This window comes from Macrobrachium rosenbergii, chromosome 23 (assembly GCF_040412425.1).
Source record: "Macrobrachium rosenbergii isolate ZJJX-2024 chromosome 23, ASM4041242v1, whole genome shotgun sequence".
NCBI lineage: Eukaryota > Metazoa > Arthropoda > Malacostraca > Decapoda > Palaemonidae > Macrobrachium > Macrobrachium rosenbergii.
In genome coordinates this window covers 46381194-46387609 of record NC_089763.1, presented here as the reverse complement: position 1 = coordinate 46387609, position 6416 = coordinate 46381194, and the positions used below count along the sequence as shown (strand labels likewise).

Genomic DNA, 6416 nt, shown 5'->3' with positions numbered 1-6416 from the left:
TTTTTAAGTATTTTTGTTCATTTTCTTTTTCATCAAACAATTTTAGCTGTCATGTATTTTCTGTTTATTGAGTTTAGTTGTCTTAAACCAATTCGGATTTACTGCTGTCTTAAACCATCTCTGACAGAAAAATAGAGAGAGGAGTAACTGATTGAAAACCTACTTTAATGACATATGTCATTTTCGTCCACGTATTTTATATGAGAATCATTATAAAAAGCCAGAACGGTTCCTCATCCAACTTAGTAGAATAGTAACAAGCAAGAAATGGCAGACTTCGTCGTCGCTTTGATTTAGTGTCACATCTATAATTATTACAACTGGGAACGACACCCCTTTTCTGTGGATGCTCTAGGGTGAAACCGTGCCCCAATTGACATTCATGTAATAAATTGCTACAATTCAAGAAAGGTAATGACCTATTGTAAGGTATCCCCACGGCTGCTTGGGGGATGTTTGAAAAGGGATGCGGGTAGTTTTTTGCCCATGAATATTATTTTATATTATATTTAAACAGTTTTTCGCTCATATTTTTTCCTTTGGTTAGCACCGATTTGTGTCTTTTGCCGCTGGTTACTCGTTGGACTTTCCATGGTAGACCTAGAGCTTTAATCTCAGGTTGTCGGCACCTGACTGGTATAGCCCATGGTGACAACCAAAATAAAAACCTACCAACTGTTTGTTTTGTTTTCCCCAAAATGAAAATAAATCGTAGACCATGGTTTAAAATTCATATGGGAATGGAGGTAAAACTACCCTTATTCACCTTGAACTCACACAAACATTATTTTGGTTAATGAATGAGTGTCTGATCGATTTTCCATGTTAGGGCGTAAATATTGGGTAAGGGGGATCTATTTTTTCACTCGTTTTTTCTCGTTAAAACTTTTATGGGACTCCCCTCTTGCTGCCAGCTGTCTTACCGGTAAATTATTCCAATCTTTATTTGTGCCATCTGCTCTCCACTATTTTATTTTTCCTCCATCATTTCCATGTTCTGGATAATCATGAGTTTTTCTCTAAGTAGCCTATCTTATTCTGTGCATTGACATCCTTTTGAGTTGGTGCTAGTTTTCGCTTGCTCTCTCATATGTTACACACGTGACTAGGTTTTGATTTTTTACTTCCACATGACCAGATTTTTATTTTGAACTTTCACTTATCTCTTCCCATTGCTTCTTACCTCCTTAGAGCATTTAACTCTAAATCTGTAGAGCCCCTTCACTTTATTAGCGCCATTTTAATTGATTAAATATGATTCTTCATTTGATTCTAGCCCACTGTATTGCAACCTAGTTAGTGTGAGCATTAAATTCGGAAAGTCTACTTCCTACGTTAGTGACATTCTTCACTATCATCGAGTGCCCTAATTGAGCATGTATTGTTTACATGGACATGCCTCGTTAATGTTTGAACTGTTCTTTTCACCAAGATAGCCAGCAACTATTTGTCTCCAGAACCTCCATCTTTGCTGACTGGTAGGCTGAAATGACTATAGTAGGCTAGCTCTGAGCCAATATCCCATTTTCATTTTACCTTGGGGCTACCTTTGAATAATTTTCTGTACCTGTGAGATGGCACTGTTGTCAAGGCCTGTGGTAGATCTAAGTAGTAGCTCGGCAGCGGCGATTTCCTTCTAACTTGACTTTTTCTACAGTTTTTTGGTTGCTAATTATGGATTTACCTTCAATTTTTGTCACACAAATGTAATTAACTTGTAATTAAAACTGAAGTCCATCCAACAAAGGGTTTCCAAACGCAATCTTCACGAGACAGAGCACGGGTACGTCTGTTTCAAATGGTTCACATCCCATCCGGCAAGTGCAATAACTTGTTAACGTATGGGTAGCCCCCCCCCGGACCAGTACTAAACATGGTGAAGGGACATTCCATTTGGCTGACAACAAACAAATGCACTGCCAATATCAGAAGCCCTAAAAGTGTAGAAAAAACCAGTTTTCAAGGTAAAAACAGGCGCAGAGCTAGTACTTAGAATTACCAGGCCTTTATCAAGAACATCGTTTCTTTTTGCCTTTTCTGAGAATTTGACCAATCTATCACTGTTGTCAAGACTTTTATTAAGAACAATATTTTGTTTTGCCTTTTCTGAGAGTTTGACATGTCTTCAGAATGAGTTACTTCTGTCCTCAACATCTGTGGTAGTTGGGTGTGGCACCCAACTACCACAAGAGACACGGCACCATCTTGTTTGTTATCCAGTGTGTCTCTGCAAATAGGAATAAGTATGATATCAAGCAGTTGAGGAGCAAAGTCTTTTACAACTGAAATGAACCAGTATTGCATATATAGATGAGATTTAAGATTAGTCTAAGAAAAACAGAAGTTTTTACATAAGTATTTACTGAGTATTTACTTAGCTAAGAGTTTCTACTCGCACAACAGCTTAAATTTTGAAATTCATGGTAGCGATACTTTTGTTTTTTTGTAGGTGACTAACCCTGCCCACTTTCGGGGTAAGAGAGGAACAACTTGGCCAAGAGCTTCAATTTGTTTCTGGCGACTTAAGAACACATACGGTTCTAAGGTTGCAGCTTCGTTTATTGAATTTGGCTGAGATCTTCCCTTATGGTGAAGTATTTTGCTGCGGTAGCCTTCGACTTATGTATTTAGCTAGGTTTTCACTGAAAACTTTGTACTACCTGCAGAGGACAAGTATGTTCTATTGACCTGACCTGTGAAGAGTGTAGGGACTGGGACAAGAAGAAATTCAAGACTTTATCTTCTCACTTGAGTAAGTTAGAGAGAGATCGTAAGAGAAAAGTGGCTTCTAGAGCTGAGGTTAAATCATTAGCTAGCCAGAGTACGACTTCGAAGTCTAGTAATGTAGACTTACCTGCTATCACTCCTCCTGCTAACCTTGTCTCTCCTGTTTCCAGCCCTATTCTAATACCACCTAATCCTTCTCCTGGCCTCCCTGCTTCTGAAGGTGATCGCTTAACCAGCCTCGAGACCAAGTTTGACAAAGTTTGATATCATTGCCAAAACAGTGGTCCGATTAGGGACATCAGTGCGTGCCGTTATGGCTAAGATGAGTGATAAAAGTGTCAGTGAAGTGACAGTGGAGGAGGTGGCTGCCCATCCCACTGATTCTCCTTGGTAAAGGTCACTGCCATATTCCCTGAACCTGGGAGGAGGCATACCAGAGGCCCAAGGGAGGTCAGTGAGGGTCTGCCTATGGGTAGCTGCCCCCGCAGTTGTGCCTGCTGCGTCTCAGGTTGTGACAAAAGATAGCTATTGGAAAGGCATCTCAGACATGCATCATCTCTCGTCGAGTTCTGGAGATTCCAGCACTAGTAAGGGCCGCCAGTGGCGCTTCTTGGATGAGTCCCTCCCCCTGAAGAGGCATGTGGCGTAGAAGGACCAGTCTCCCCCACTACCCAGCAAAAGGTTCAGGGAACCTTCCCATAGCCCTCGACCGTCTTGCAGCACTTGGGACAGTCCCAAGCGTTTTTCTCCATCTGAGTGCCAGTATTTGGCTCCCAGGACCACGTCCTCATCTGTTAAGCGCTCTATTTCGTCTTCCAAGCACCCTTCTTCTCATGAGTGCCCACAGACCTCTTTGAAGCGCTCAGCAGTGCCCGAGTGCCCATTAGCACCCAAGTGCCAGGAAGTATCTGAGCACCCTCTGGCGTCAAAGCGCCCATCTTCAGTCAAGAGCCCGATTTCATCTGACCACCCAGCGCCAACTCCTGTTAGTCTGGCATCGTGTTCCAAGCGCCCGGCGCCAGCTCCGATTCACGTGACTCCTACTAGTCTGTCTCCTGATATGAACCTTCCTACCTACCTTGGCAGAGCTGGACCCTTCCTCAATGCCTATCCAGTGACAATTAGATAGTATATTGGGCTTTCTACAGAAATCTTCTGCCTCATTCAAAGCCCCTACAGACCCTTCCTTGTCTCCAGTTTCTTCGGGTGAGGAGAATGTAAGCCAGGACTCTGCCCCTTCAGCTTATGCATCCTTACTTAGGTATTTATTAGTGAACTTTCCTGGTTTCTTCACCCCAATGGCACCTACTCGACTGGCTTCAGCCTTCATGATGTCTAATCAGCCAGCTGATTCAGCCAGCTGATTCAGCCAGACTCCCAAAAATGGTTCTTTTGTCATCTTTGAAGAAGGCATTAAGTGGAGTTGAAAGTTGGCTCTCTGACAAGAGACACCAGGGCAAGGCCTCTTTTAGTATTCTGCCTTCTTGGCTTTCATGTAGAAGGTACCGGTCTTACGCCATGGGAGAAGCTCCTTCCTTGGCAGTGGCTGCTTCATCCCAAGGGGACTTCTCTGGGCTTATTGATTCAGCGCATAGGTCTGCCTTCTCCTCTTCTAAGGTGATGTTGAAGTCCTGAGTTTCCTAGATTGGTCTGTGGGAGCTTTAGCCAGGAAGATTCTGTATTCTTCCTCACTACCAGATGACTGTACTGCGGACTCAGCATACTCTCCTGTGCTGTTAAGGCTGTTAGGGATGGTTCCCAGGAGTTGGCCTCCCTCTATGCCATGGGCATTCTCAAGAAGAGGGAACTCTGGGTTTCCTTTACCTCCAAGGGCGTGACCACGTTGCACAAGTCAGCCCGTCTCTTCTTCTCACCTCTCGATAAATGCCCCGTTTCCGCAGGATACTGTTAATGAAATTGCGTCGCACCTGCACAGTAAGTCAACGCAGGACCAACTGACTCAGTCTACAAGACGTCCCAGAGAGTGGGCCACTAGTAGCACCAAGACAAGCTCACCTCTTCAGCTGCAGCCCTTTTGAGACAACAGACAGAGGTCGCAATCAAGACCATGAGCTACTTTGCTTCACCTCACGAGCCATCAAGAAATCTTCAAAGCCTGCTGCTAAGTGAAGAATCAGTCCTCTATGCTCCAGTGGGTGCTAGACTCCATCTCTTTTGGGAGAAGTGGAGTACAAGAAGAGTGGAGCAGTGGGTAGTGATAGTTCTGAAGGAGGGATACTCTATTCCCTTCAAAGAGAGACCTCCATTAATGAGTACTCCCGTCGCATTAACAGCCTACTTTGTAGGATTGGAGAGGTATTCAGTCCTCTCAGAGGAAGGCTCATCCCTCCTCGATGTGAGTGCTCTGAATTTCTTCATAGTAAAGACAAAGTTCCACATGGAAACAGCCCTATCTATCCTGGCATCCATCCGTCAAGGAGACTGGATGGTGTCTTTCGACATGCAGGACTCGTACTTCCACATCCTCGTTCATCAAGATTCAAGGAAGTACCTCAGGTTTGTTTTCGAGAACCAAGTGTTTCAGTTTCAAGCTCTCTGCTTCGGCCTGTCGACAGCCCCACAAGTGTTTACATGAGTTCTCGCTCCCCTGGCAAAGTGGCTTCATTTAGTGGGCATCAACATATCGCTATATCTAGATGATTGACTGCCTCATTCATCCATGAAGGAACGGTGCAGGGAGGACCTTCAGAAAACTCTGTCACTGACAAAGACCTGGGTTTATTGTTGAACCTGCAGAAATCCCAGCTGATTCCTTCTCAGAAAAAATGGTTGCCAGAACTTCTTGATCTTGTGGGCTTTCCAAGGCTCTTTCCTTCAATTCCAAGTCTGCTCAGACAACCCCATTTCGGGAGGTTTCATATAGATACATCCACACTGACCCTGGCAGGATTTTGACTATCATCAAACTCATTCAATCGAAAGGGTTTTCAAGAGGTACGGCGGAATCTTATTGCTAAATATAGACGCAAATCTTCCAACAGAGTCTACCAGGCGAAGTGGACAGTTTTTAGACTCTGATGTAGGAGACATATACAATGTTTCATCTTCTAAAACAACAGAGCAAATAGCAGATTTCCTTCTCTACTTAAGAACTTCCAGGGGTTTGTCTTCTTCGACCATTAGAGGGTAGAGGTTGGTGCTTAGCTCCATTTCTTGACACATAGGTTTGGACATCTCTTCGAATCAAGATCTGTCTGACCTCATTAAGTCATTTAATACCTCCAAGATTAGGAAAGGAGGAGACATTTTCCTGGAACCTGGGCAATTGTCCTTAAATGGCTCTCAAGTCCACGCTTTGAACCCCTTCGCTCCTCCTCTGTGAGAGATCTTTCCAGGCAGACTATTTTTCTTGTGGCTCTAGCCACAGCAAAGAGTGAGTGAGCTGCATGCGATGGATAAAAGCATTGGATTCTCCCATGGGGCCGCAGTTTGTTCTCTTACCTTAGGTTTTCTAGTGAAGAACGAAAATCGGTCACAACCCTGGCCTTGTTATTTTACCATAAAAAGTCTGGTAGATTTGCTAGACACTGAAGAGGAGAGGACTCTTTGCCCTGTAAGAGCTCTTAGACACTATCTCCAAAGGACTGAGAAAATTAGAGGACCATCAATTAATCTTTGGTGCTCGGTAAAAACCCGTCTAGACCCCTTTAAAAGAATGCCCTCCCATT

The 6416-nt window shown here is 43.8% G+C and overlaps 1 protein-coding gene across 1 annotated transcript in view; it reads left to right on the top strand.

The window, feature by feature from the left end:
• Positions 1-239: 239 nt before the first annotated feature.
• Positions 240-6416, top strand: part of LOC136851594 (CLK4-associating serine/arginine rich protein-like) — a 50928-nt gene continuing 44751 nt past the window's right edge. The window contains exon 1 of the mRNA XM_067125891.1: positions 240-411. The gene's annotated coding sequence lies outside the window, so the exon portion shown is untranslated. The remainder of the gene's footprint in view (positions 412-6416) is intronic.